This window comes from Theropithecus gelada, chromosome 13 (genome assembly GCF_003255815.1).
Source record: "Theropithecus gelada isolate Dixy chromosome 13, Tgel_1.0, whole genome shotgun sequence".
In the NCBI taxonomy this organism is placed as follows: domain Eukaryota; kingdom Metazoa; phylum Chordata; class Mammalia; order Primates; family Cercopithecidae; genus Theropithecus; species Theropithecus gelada.
The window spans coordinates 14,645,278-14,659,356 of NC_037681.1; the positions used below are offsets into that span (position 1 = coordinate 14,645,278).

At 48.3% G+C, this 14,079-nt stretch overlaps 1 pseudogene; it reads left to right on the plus strand.

The window, feature by feature from the left end:
• The first annotated feature begins 2,499 nt into the window (after positions 1–2,499).
• Positions 2,500–2,906, plus strand: LOC112605363 (annotated as a pseudogene).
• The last annotated feature ends 11,173 nt before the right edge of the window (positions 2,907–14,079 follow it).

Consider the following 14,079-nt stretch of genomic DNA (forward strand, 5'->3'; position numbering starts at 1 on the left):
ATTTATTGGTTCAAATTTAATTCTGCTTTCACAACTACAGAAAGCATTTGTCTGGCTAGGTTATGCCAAGTAGATCCATTAAAAGTTGTTTCTCGACCAACAAACACATGAAAAAATTGCTCAGCATCACTCACCATCAGAGAAATGCCAATTAAAACCACAATGATATCATCTTACACCAGTCAGAATGGCTGTTAATAAAAAGTCAAAAAAAAAAAAAAAAACCAGTGTTATCAAGGACATAGAGAAAAAGGAACGCTTATACACTGTTGGTGGGAATGTAAATTAGTTCAGCCTCTACGGAAAACAGTGTGGAGATTTCTCAAATAACTAAAAATAGAACTACCATTTGACCCAGCAATCCCACTATTGGGAATTTACCCAAAGGAAATGAAATCATTACATTAAAAAAGACATTTGTACTCGGATGTTTATCGCAGCACCATTCACAATAACAAAATCATGGAACCAACCTAAATGTCCATCCAGTTGATTGGATAAAGAAAATATGGCAAGGAATACTACATAGCCATAAAAAAAGAATGAAATCATGTCCTTTGAAGCAACATGGATGGATCTGGAGGCCATTATACTAAGTAAAATAACTAAGAAACAGAAAGTAGAATACTGCATGTTCTCACTTACAAGTGGGAGCTACACAATGAGTACATATGGACATAAAGATGGAAGTAACAGACATTGGAGACTCCAAAATGGAGGAGGGTGGGACGGTAGTGAGGAATAAAAAATACCTGCTGGGTACAATGTTCATGTTTTGGTGATGGGTACACTAGAAGCCAAATCCTCACCGTTATGCAATATATCTATGTAACAAACATGCACATGTACCCACGAATCTAAAATGAAATCAATATTTAAAGATTTTAAAAATATATTTTAAAGAGTAAAGCACCAAACCAAGGAACACGGGGGTCAAGGGTAAGCTAGGAAACGCCCAGGTCTGCTCTGCCGCGCCCCCTGCAGGATCTCGTCCAGACATGCAGGAGAGGCAAGGCCGCTGGTGCGCGCTTGGGGCAGTTTTGCGCTCCCTCCTACCTGCCCCCTCCTGCCCCAAGTTCAAGCCCCACCTGCTTTGTCACCCACCGCCAGCCTATGGAGGTTCCCACTCTGGTCCTCCATGTCCCATGGGTAAGATGGACGTAGCATGTCTAATTGCGCATGTTCCCTCAGTGTTGTGAGGGACTGAAGGGCTTGTGTAAGGGAACGCGCCTGGAGCACTGACTTCGTCCCCTTTTCCCAGTTCCCGCTCAGAGCCGCTCTCCCAGGCCCCCGGCCCCTAACCGTACCCTAGCCCTCCGATCAGCCTTTGCCTACTGAGGGCAAAACTACGGGGTACAAGCACAGGGACTGCTACGTCGCCCCATTGCCTCTGTCTTCCATTTCCCCTGCTTGGTGCTAAACCCGGAGACGGGGCCCTGTGCCGACTGGCGGGGCGCTCCCGGGTTCGGACGCGGCTCGGGTCACAAAGCGCGTTCCGCCCTGGAACGCCCGGAGGAGATAAAAGCCGCGCAGGCCCCGCACTCGCCGCGCACTCCGGCCGTTCCCACGAGAGAGCGCTGCACGCGTGAAAATGACTCGAAAGCTGCCCCGCATCTCCGCCCCCCAGCCCCGGCGCCCGCTCGGCGCCATCCCGCAGCGCCCTGGCCGTCGGCTCTTCTTTCCTCCCATCCGTCCTCCGTTTCTGGACCCGCACACCACGCTCCTGTTCCATCCCACCTACTCGTCCTTCTGCCCCATCTGCTACCCGTCTCTGAACCAGTTCGTGCCCGTCCACTACCCCGTCGTGGGCATCGCCCTGCCGACCTCTTCGTGCGTGAATCTTCAGAAGGGCTGCATCTGCCACCCGCATGTCCGCTGGGGCCCCAACTTCCACTACATCCCTCCCTATCCCCCCACGCCCCCGCCCAGCCCCTGCTTCTAGAGCCTGCCTGCAGCCCGCCCCCCACCAGCCACCCACGCGGCCCTGACGATCCACGACCCCACGGAGAGGCCCCTGCAGGGACCGTGCTCGGGCAGCGAAGGAGCGGACCCCGGGGTCCCCACGGCCTGGCTGTGGACACGGGGACGCAGGACCACGGACACCCACCCTCGGCCTCCGCTGCCTGCTCAGCCGGCCAGGCCCGTCTCTGCATTTGGAACTGGCTTCCCCGTGGGCCTTGGTGTGGAACCACCGAGCAAACTGCTGGCCCGAGACGGAGAAGGGAGAGCACGAGGAAGCGGCGCCTCTGCTCGCTGCGAGGGAAACGACTGGCCAAGGTGAGGCCTAACCACATGCCCATGACCCCCGGGTCTGTCCCGTGACGGGAAGCCCTTTCCTGGAGGTGTCCACGGGCGTTTGGGGTAAGGGCTGGATCGTAAGAAGCTGGGACTGTGGGAGCGCTGTTGCCTGGAGACCGCGTGGGACGCCGTTGCCTGGAGACGGCAGAAGCCCGGGGCCAGGGAGAGAGGCACCAGGGAGCAGAGAGCGCATGGAGCCCGATGGAGCAACGCCAAGGCCATGGCGGGACACCCCAGGATGAGGTCCGTCAGAACCAGATCTTGCAGGAGCTGTACCTCAAAGAACTACCAGCCCGGAACGTCTATGTCCGGCATCACGTGAACCCCTCCACGAGGTCCACAGATCACCAGGAAGCACATGTCTTGGCATGGTAACCTGGAGGAGCCTGGAGACGCCAGATTTCAGAATCTCATTCACCACGCTGCCCAGGGACCAAGGAAGAAGGACCCAGACACAGACTGAAAATTAGGAAACTGCATGGGACTCAGAGCCCTCGCTCAACCCAGAATGCCCGGATCGCAGGCTGAACCACGGCAGGGTCTGCAATGACATCGCTCTGTACAAGGCTCAGATGTGGAACCTGGGAGAAGATGATTGCCACCAGTGACATCCCAGCGGTGGACGGAGGCCCCGAATTTCATGCCCAAAGTGTGCACTGCCCCAAGAAATAAATTTTTTTGAAGTTACTTTTGAGCCATTGTATTATTTATACCAAAACGCACTCATGGTAGGAACCCCAAACCTAGTATGACTTTTTTTCTCTCTTTTCCAAGGAGAAAAACTTACATGATTTCATAGAAAAATTCACGTTGCTATGGGGATATCAATCAGAAAGAAGTCTGCAGGAAAAGACTAACATATTGAGGCTTGTATTTGTTAGGATTCTTTCCATTGTGAAAAACAGAAACCAGGCCGGGCGCGGCAGCTCACGCCTGTAATCCCCGCACTTTGGGAGGCCGAGACGGGCGGATCACAAGGTCAGGAGATCGAGATCATCCTGGCTGACACGGTGAAACCCCATCTCTACTAAAAATACAAAAAATGAGCCGGGCGTGGTGGCGGCGCCTGTAGTCCCAGCTACTGGGGAGGCTGAGGCAGGAGAATGGCGTGAACCCGGGAGGCGGAGCTTGCAGTGAGCCGAGATCCGGCCACTGCACTCCAGCCTGGGCGACAGAGCGAGACTCCGTCTCAAAAAAAAAAAAAAAAAGAAAGAAAGAAAAACAGAAACCAAATTTAAGCAGAAATGAGAAATATTTAACTCCTGAACTTCAGAGTTCCAAGGAATTCAGGCATGACAGGATCCAGGGACTCAAACATTGTCACAGATCTCTCTTGGTCTCTCTCTTTCCTTCTCTGATTCTGCTTACCTCTGACTCTTCACTTTTGACATGATTCATTCTTAACGCTGACAAATTCTATCCTTGTGGAAGGAAAGACTGCTACCAGCAAAGCTATACCCACATTTCAGAGACAGAGTAGGAGAGGGAGCGAGAGAGACAAATTTTCCCATCTAATCCAGCCATAAAGAATCTCAGAGGATTTAGGTTCATCTATCCTGTGTTACAAAGCTGCCTGCAAACTGTGCAAGCCATACCATGTCAAGGTTGACCAAGCCTGGGCATGGACTCACAGGAGTCAAATGCACACAAGAAGCTTTCTAGTGGAATCAAAGAAAGGGTGAGAAAATGTACGGCTCACACCCAAAGTGTAGTCTATTACAAACTTAGACATTCTCCAGGAATAAACTATAGGGTAAGAGGGAAACTCTCAGCGGCATTATGGCTGATTGAATTTTGGAGTCAGCCAGCCCGGGTTCAAATACTGTGGGGTATTAGGGAAAGCAACCAAAAGTCTCTGAAGCCTGATATATGCACGTGCAAAATGCACCTCAGAAGATTCGTGTAAAGGCTTGTACAGCCAGTGCCTGGCACATACTAAATGCTCAACAAAACATGAATCCCTATAGTGGTCAGCAGCACCATTTCATGATGCCGAGTGTAGTTTGCTGTGACTTGTTTGTATGTTTAGACAAAACACCTGCATTCATTCAACATTGTCCTGCCTTGTCCTTTTGTCCAAAGAACATTGTAACACCATCCCCTGAGTGGTACCCACTTATGCCTTCTCCCCACAGCAGCCCACACTAAATGTCAATTCTGTACTCCTTTCCTATAACAAAGCTTCCATTTTGTCTCCTTTCCATCTCAGCCATCAAATTGAAATGCAATCAAAGAAAGTGTGTGAATGAAGCTGTTGGAGACATTAATAAAACACTCTCGCCGATTGCATATGTTAACTATTTAAAAAATTTAATTCTAGAAATGTATGTAGTAGTAGACTGGCCTCCACCAGAGATGTTTTAGAGCAGCACAGTTTTCCAGCATCTCTAAAATGTTACTGGATAGGTAACTGCCTATACAGAAAGCCAGGTCTAACTGAGACACAGTATCAAGTAATAGGCATCAATCTTATTATTTTTTATCAATAATAAAAGTCTGCTATTGTCATTCAAGCCAATAGCAGGCTTTTATTCGCGAAATAGAGTCAATGGCCTTTGGTTTTTCAGACACAAGCTGTTCCCAAAAGCTTGAGCCCAGAATAAGGTAACAAAAGCATCCTACATTAAAGCTGGAAGTGAATAAGATTATGATAAACTCATAAGTAACCTTGTGAGACAATCTTAGATTCTGTTTTGTGTTATATTTTGCTATATATAACTAATATAAATATTGTGCATATTATTCTGAAACTTTTTTATCAACATGGCTTTGAAGTTTACCCATGTTCATACATGCAGCTGAAGTTCATTCTTTTTAAGCTGCAGATAATAGTGGATTTGGGGTAGGTACACAGCTTCTCTGTACTCCTGTCCATGGACATATTTAGTCTGCTTCCAAATTTCCACAGTTACAAATAACACATCAATAAACATTCTAATGCACATGCCCTTGTTTGCATGAATGAGAGCTTCTTCAGGCTATGTACCTAGGACAGCTATGAGCTATGGCTAAATGCTCTCCACAGTGATTTTACCAATGTGCTGTAAGTTTAACAGAGAAGCATCCCTACTGCCCCATGGCCTCACCAACATTGCCGGGCTCTTTAAATTTTGCTAATCTGCAAGATATAAAGCGGTAACTATTGTGGAATGCCATGTCCCTTATTGTAAGTGAGGATGGGCTCTCCTATGGGTCTTGACTATTTGGTGTCCTGAGGCTTTGAATTTCCTGTTTATATTGTTTGTCCATTTTTCTATTGTCTTTTTTCTTTGGTTTTCAGAAGTTCTTTTAGAAAACAGGGTGTCAGATGCCACACAGTATCTTCCTTCTTGTTCAAGATCTTCAGCAGAGGCTGAGGCTGAAGGCAGAACATGCTGAGCACCAGCCACAAGCCCACTGAGAGGGACGTTCCCTAGGAACTGGCCCCACCCGCACCCCCACCCCAGTGAGCAACCACTCCACATATGAGGAGAGCTCATGGGTTGTCCTTGGGCCTTTGTGTTTGGTTCATGAAAAGAGCTTATTTCTTCCTCACTCTACCAGGGTGAGGGGAGATCCCCAAGAGAATTATTCCAAAACTTTGAGTGCCATCAAAAAAGCAGGACTGGATTTTGATTCCTGCTGTGCACCTGATTAGCTGGTAGATTCACTATACTGTCGCTGAGCCCCAGAACTAGAGAAAAGCAGACTTGAGAAGAGGTGGCTTGGTGAGGCCCTGCCCAATGGAGTGGGGCATGAAGGCATGCTCCCCTCAAAGCTGGGCACATGCCATGAGAGATTCTGATTCCTAAGAAGTAGGGAGATGGAGCCCCAGCGCACCTGCAGACCTGAAGGTAGACTGTGGCAGGAAGCTGAGCTAGGAGCTCCAGGCACAAAGCAGCACAGGCCCCACAGGTGTGTGTGTGAGGCCACCCACTGCATGGCAGCCTGAAAGCACAGCTGGGTCCCTCCAAAACCCACCTTTGCCAGGGTCTCTCCTCAGATGTGAGCCCCTTGTAGGACATGAAGGTGTCACCATCCAGCCACTTGATGCCCTTGGGCAATGAGCAGGGATGGCAGTTGCGGCACCCCAGGGAGACCCATCATATGTAGTCAAACACGTAGACATGGTTTTTCCCCATCTCTCACTGCTCCAAATGAGGTGGGAGAGACGGAGGAAGAGGACAGGTGTGTGATAGCAGTCCATCACCACCTTTATCCCACCCATTACAGTCTCAGCTCCCATCTCCCCTGAGCAGAGTAGAGGAAAGGCTTTGAATCACATGATTAAAGTTTTAACATGAACCAGAGTTGAATCTGATAAACCCCAAATGACTCTTCAAAGCACCAGAAGTGACCGCAAAACTGTGAAACCTAGCAGAAATAACTGAAGGGAGCTTCTACCTCATGGAAATAAAAAAAAGGGCTTGACATTGGGGGAAAAAATCATGTTTCTACCACGCTGCTTTGAACTCAATTACCTGGCTACACCTGTCTTCCACCTGCCGCAACAGTCTATGGGGCTGTTGTGATGATAAAGTGAGATTTCATTTGACACTCTTCCTACCTTGATTGCACTTCTCTAGAAAAGCTTACCCCAAAATGTTCACCCATCCAATCCTGAAGCCTAGGGCTGAGTGTTGTGTCTTTAATTCATTCATTCCTCTGTGTTTCTGAGGCAAGGAGGAGGCATGTAGAATCCGGGCTCCAGTCAGCAATCTGCATGCGTTTTTATTGCTTCCTGTCAAATCAAGGTTGCATGTTCTTTTTAGAATCCCTTTAGGAAGTGGAGGAAAAACCCCAGGGCGCCCCCTGCGGGACGCGTGGAGCAATCGCGGGCGCCCTCACTTGGGTTTGGGACTTAACGCTGCTCACTTGCCTGGGTCTTACGGTCCCTTCTTTGTCACTGAGGTCAGACTACCAGATACCTCCCTGAAACGTCCGCAAGGTTCGTGGTGTGGCGGACAGACCCTCAGGGGCAGACAGAGCGAGGCGAGAATGAGCCCTGAGGACAGGCCCTCCTTCCACCCCGCGCCACCGCCACCGCCACCCCTCCCCACGGGCCAGCGGGACCTCCAAGCATGATCTCAGTACTGATTTCAGGCTGGTTTCACCGGATGACAATTTCCCCGAGCACCGAGAGAAAACCACTCTAGGTTATTTATTCTAAATAAGCCAAAACAACGTCCCAAATGGACACGCCTGGTGGAGGGTTTAATTGAAGCCAGACAGCTCGGAGGAGAGCACGGCTCTGTTCCAAGCTCCTAGATGGCTCCTGGCCACAATGCTTTCCCACACTCAGGCCTGATGTGGTGTGGAGCCGGGCCATCACCTGGTCCCTGGGTCAGAAACAGGTGCTGGAGCTGTTGCCTCTTCCTTGGGTTGCGGGCGGGGGTGTCGCAGTCAGGTCAGCCACAACCCCTTGTGACTAGTGTTGCATTTTTGCAAAGAAAGAGAAAGACTCTGTCATCAAATAGCTTTCTTCCATGATTTTCTTCCCCCTCTGTCTCTGCACCTCCTCACTCCCCTACCCCCAGCCATCTTCCCGCCCCTTCCTTGTGACTGTCTCCCCCATCCATTAGGTCATACACGCCATCAAGGCAGAGACATGCCTCTGTGCTCACCTCTGTATCCATGTAGGAGGCCCACGTGTTCAATGAATGGCAGAAGTCGACAATGAAACTACAAAAGGCCAGTTTGGAACTTCGGTCATAGCATGGCTAAATGACCACCCGAGTTCTCTCATTTCCCCCTAAAGTGGCTACCATGCACCTTTGGCTTGGAAGCTAGACAGATGGGGTGGAGGGAAGTACAAGATTGGTCCTTTGAGATCCCTGAATGCTCTTTCACAGAGGTGAGGTTTCCAAGAACCCAAGCAAAGCCCACCTTTTGGTCTCACACCATAGAGAGGCGGGCCAGGCACCCTCCTAACACTAGGTTGCCCACCGGACTCTTGGGAGCTGCCTTGAACAAGGCCTGAAGGGAGACCCAGTGCTCAATCCTGAAATGGAAATCCGTCACCATTTGATATTTGTCCTTCAAACCCCCAGGTCGGATTACAGATACAAATAAAATTAGCCAGATGGTCCTTACCTTGCTTGGAAGCCGTACTACAGATATGCAAATTAACTTGGGCAGGAGAGACCCAAGCAAATCTCACCATTGCTCTTGCGTCCAAGTTCCCATCATTCATTCATTGGGCCAAGCTCTGTGGAAGGTCTAGGGTGCCAGCAGCGTGCTGGGGGTCCATAACTCCAGAGAAGGCTATGGCTGTACCTTCCAAAGCATTTATTGGCCGTTGTAAGAGCTGAGAGAAAAAGACCCTTAATTTTCACACAGAATAAAACAGAGCCTACCTATTACTCATTCAATCAGAAAAGCTTTGTGGGCATTCTGACACCTGACTGATGTTGCTTGAAACAGAAAAACTGGAAAACTGGAAAGGGAATTGATTTTCAAGCATGGGGGCTGGGAGTAAATGTCCTACCATCGCCCACCCACCTGCCCCCAATCAAGTACTTGGCTTTCTTATTTCAATGAACAGATAATTGAGTGCCTACAAAAAGATTCTCAAGACTCCAAGAGTACCCATTAGAAATGTCTCTAGAACCGGGCATGGTGGCTCATGCCTATAATCGTAGCACTTTGGGAGGCCGAGGTGGGCAGACCACCTGAGGTCAGGAGTTTGAGACCAGCCTGGCAAACATGGTGAAACCCCTGTCTCTACTAAAAATACAAAGATTAGCCGGGTGTGGTGGCACGCACCTGTAGTCACAGCTACTTGGGAGGCTGAGGCAGGAGAATCACTTGAACCCAGGAGGTGGAGGTTGCAGCGAGCCAAGATTATGCCACGGCACTCCAGCCTAAGTGACAAAGTGAGACTCTTGTCTCAAAAAAAAAAGAAAAGAAAAGAAATGTCTCCAGAGTATCTGTGCCCTGTCAACTGCGATATGTGAAATGAAATCAGAGAGAGTGACATGACAGCAGGGTCGGGAATAGCCCAACATCCCAAACTTTCTCTTCGTTTTAGGGGACTTCAGCCTCCTCACAGGAGAGCAGCTCTCTACTGCAACCTGCTGACCTCAAGCCCCTGCCTCCTCCATCCTCTTTCTCTCTGGGACCACACACATGGGAATCACAAACACAAAAGACCCTGAGACTCAGTATGGGCTTTTGTTTGTTTGTTTTGCCTTGGTTGGGGCTGGGAAAAGAGATAACACCAGTCAGGTTTTAGGGTTGCTACTGTTTTTAAGTAACCTACTCTACCAGAGTGGTTACTGGGAAAGGCCAGATGGTTCTCCCCTTTTGTTGGAGCTCTGAACTTACTCCACCCCTGTGTTATGGCCTCTTAAGTTTTTAGGATCCACCCAACTGGATGGAAGCAAGGACAGACCCTGACTCTGCAGGAGTGCCTGTGCCACCCCTGGGGAGGCCTGCTTGAGAATGTGCCCTACTGAGAATCACCAGCAGCAGAGCAGGTGCGATGGATAAACATACAGGGCAGGGGACTAGTGGGGCTGGGAATTGCACAGCCACACCCTGAAACAGAGAAGTGTATTACTAGGTCCTTCAAGACCAAAAACATCCCATCACAGCTTGTTGATCATTTCTTTTGAAACGCACAAAAAATATATATAAAACAAGAAGTTCCCCAGTGTCATTACCAAACTAGGAACTCAGGCTTGAGCCTGGGACACCTTAGAATACGTTTGGCTTTCTGACGTCTTCAGCCAACACTGGTGGAAGCCACAACTGGTACAAGCTTCTGGAGGGAAATTGGGAAGAATGCATCAGATGATCAGCTATGAATCTATCTATTTAATAGATAAATTCTTCTATTTCCAGTAATTTATCTAAGGCAAATGGTCAGATGAATGCACTTTGTTTGTAAAAGTAACAATTGGAATACATCTAAACACCCATGTGATGGTTCATGTTATATGGCAACTTGACTGGGCCGAAAGATGCCCAGATTAAACATTATTTATGGATGTGTCTGTAAGGGTGTTTCCAGGGGAGATTAGCACTGGAATCAGTGGACTCAGTAAGACAGAGAGCCTTCCCCAGAGCAGGTGGGCATCATCCAAATCCCTTGAAGGCCTGAATAGAACAAAAAGCAGAAGGAGGAGGAATCCTTCCCCACCCCTTTTTAAAATCTGCCTCACTCACTGCTTGAACTCAACTGAACCATCTCATCTTCTGCCTTCAGACTGGGATTTACATCATCAGCGCCACTGGTTCTCAGGGTGTTGGACTCCAACTGAAGAAATACTTCACTGGCCTTCCTGGGTCTCCAGCCCGTAGACAGCGGATTGTGGGTCTTTTCAGCCTCCATGATCATGGAGATAGTTCTTAATTTTGTATGTATATAAAAGTCATATTGGTTCTGTTTCTCTAGAAAACCCTGAATAATGCAATTCATAAATCTAAGATTGGTACTGCAAGATCAAATCTATGTGAATATTCATATATACACCAAAAGGATAATGAATAGTTTTATAACTTCCTGTTTTTATCAATTTACCCAATAAGCAAATAATCAGGGAGGAAAAAGCTGTTTATATTTTGAAAGCAAAACAAAGTATCTCCGTCCTTAGTTTCATCCGGCTCTTCAGAATAGCCAGGATGTCTTATTTCACAGCAGACTTGCGTAAGTGCCAGAGGGTTGAGAGTTAGTTTGTTTTTTAAGATCTTTTTAACTGCTCTATTTTTTACTGAATGAACTTCACTCATGGCTAGTCTTGTTCACAAACTCATGTCCTCCACCACTCCCTGCACTGGATTATTTTGAAGTAAATCTGAGACATCATAGTATTTCATTCACAAATGTTTCAGGATGTCACCTCTAAAACATAAGATGCTTTTAGAAACATAACAATGCGACCATTATCATACCTAACAACTTAACAGGAATGCTGTAACATCGTGAAATACCCAGCCAGTGATATATTTCTCTGGGGCCACGTGTAACAACTGTGTTACCCCTGGGTGGGTTACCTAATCTCTTACACACTTACTTTCTTCATGTTAAAATGGAAAGGATATAGGATAATTGACTGTTCATGAGATACGGTACTTAAAGAGCTTAGCTTAGGGTCTGGCACATGGTGGCATCAGATCATTTGCGATGTTACACACATTTTCCGTTCACTAGGTTTTGTATGAATTAACCCTTACTTTGTAAATGTCCTGTTCATAGTCTCTGGCCCTTTTTGGAGTGGGCAGTAAGGATACCAACATTGTATTATCCCTTTTTTACAGAGGAAGAAACTGGGGCACAGGGTTTGTGACTTGCACGAGGGACTGAGCTAGCATACTCCATTAGCAAGTGGTGGAGCTGTGATTGGAGTCCAGGCAGCCCGACGCCACGGCCACCTGTCTGAAATCCCTACCACTGTAGTCCCCTCTTGCGGGTACATAGCAAGTAGAGCCTGCTGGTCCCCACTCACCACCCTTGGACAGACTGCGGCAGTCTCAGAAGCCCAAGAGTTAGGAACACATTCGAAAAATGGCACTATCTCCACCTTCTCCACAGCCGAAAAAGAAGAAAGATATCCTTGGCCTTAAATTGGAGAGCCCCGAGAGGCTAATGTGTGCACCCCGGGGTGTCTGTCCACCTGTAAGGCTCCATTCTGGCCGCCTAGGTAGGTTGCGAGAGCCTGAGCGGGGCTCTGTGAGTTTCGGGCTGGACAGCAGTTCCTCAGCAGCCACTAGAGGGCGCAATGGCGCCGTGGGCAGGCACTGAAGTCCTTGTTTGCCCAGCTCAGGCGTGAACTTGTTTGTCCTGTGTCTCGAGAGAGGAAATATTCGTCTCTTTCTCAAGGTTCTTCACCCAATGGCCTGTTTTCTTTTCCTCTTGATGTCATCCTTTTACACAGGCAGGAAATTATGTTCACTTCTACTACCCTGTGGTCATTTAAAACCACAAACAAAGCTGATTGACCAGGAAGTCAGATAATTAAAAGAGCCTTAAGTTCTTGATAAAGCTTTGTTGACTGAGGAAAGCAAAGTAGCCAAAGTATCGTGATTGAGGGGGGGACCAGCAGCCAGAGAGGCTGAGCTCTCCAGATTGCAGTGGAAAGGCATAAGTTGGTTATTAAAACAAGTTGGTGAGCTGTGACCAGTATTTTGAAAAACTGAACTAGACTTGAACAAAATAGAACAGAACAAATAACCTAGAACAGAGCTTTTTCCATTCCGTGTGTGCATACTGAGTTGCTTACTGAATTATGTTTCTCATTGTACTTCAAAGTTTTAAAAATATGAAAGCCTTGGCCGGGCTCGGTGGCTCATGCTTATAATCCCAGCCTCGGTGACAAGAGCGAAACTGTCTCAGAAAGAAAAAAAAAAAAAAAACAGGAGATAAGAAGAAGAAATTTGGAGAAATGAGGCCATCAGAGAGGATAAGAGGATGAAAATACTCATCAGAACATAAAGCTTTGGTCTCCAGGCTTCCCCAGGCCAAAGGTGGGGGATATCAATTAATCCACCACCGTCTTGGTGGCCATCAGACTGAGAAACAGTTCATCTACTAAGTGTGGGGGAAAAAAGCTATTGCACATGATCCTCATGTTTCTCTACAGCCACAATCACAGTTTCGGTTGATTTAGGTGAAAAATATTTGAATGCTGACAAGCTAATTGTCAGATGATTACAGCAGAAATTGGTTTTCATTTTTTAAACTGATAAGAACATGTTTGTGATTTTGACAAGCGTGGTAAACAAACAAAATGGTGATTTATGTTGCTCAAATGAGAATAAAATTTATTTCACAAATTACTGATATTTCTAACATATACAGTTTAATTGTTCATTCTGGAAAAACAGGGGAAAGGGCATACACTATCCAAGCACAGGCTTCCATGTAAAGCTCAGCCCACCATGACATGGGGATCCCCCCAGCTCTCACCCACCATGACACGGTGATGCGCCCCAGCTCTCACCCACCATGACATGGGGATAACCTCCCCAGCTCTCACCCACCATGACATGGGGATCCCCCCAGCTCTCACCCACCATGACACGGTGATGCGCCCCAGCTCTCACCCATATGACATGGGGATACCCCCCCGTTCTCATCCACCATGACATGGGGATACCCCCCAGCCCTCACCCACCATGACATGGAGATACACCCCCCAGTTCTCATCCACCATGACATGGGGATACCCCCCAGTTCTCACCCACCATGACATGGGGATCCCCCACCAGTTCTCATCCACCATGACATGAGGGTACCCCCCAGTTCTCATCCACCATGACATGGGGATACCCCCAGCTCTCACCCACTATCACATGGGGATCCCCCCCAGACCTCACCCACCATGACATGGGGATACCCCCCAGTTCTCACCCACTGTGACATAGGAATACCACCCCCCAGCTTCCACCCACTATGACATGGGGATACCCCCCCCAGCTCTCACCCACTATGACATGGGGATACCCCCCCCAGCTCTCACCCACCATGACATGGGGATACCCCCCTAGCTCTCACCCACTATGACATGGGGATACCCCCCCAGCTCTCACCCACTATGACATGGGGATGGCCCCCAGCTCTCAGCCACCATGACACGGGGATACCCTCCACGACCACGGGGATGGCCCCCAGCTCTCACCTACCATGACCATGTTGATGCCCCAGCTCTTATCCCATCCTCCTCTTCTCTAAGCCTGAGCTCAACCGGTGTGTAGAATGCCAACCCTAGCCTCATCCTGCAGCAGAAAATAGGTGTAGGAATGAGGAGGTGTGGAGCAAAACATGTCATCTTCCAGCCATAGGTGTCAGTCCAGCAAGTC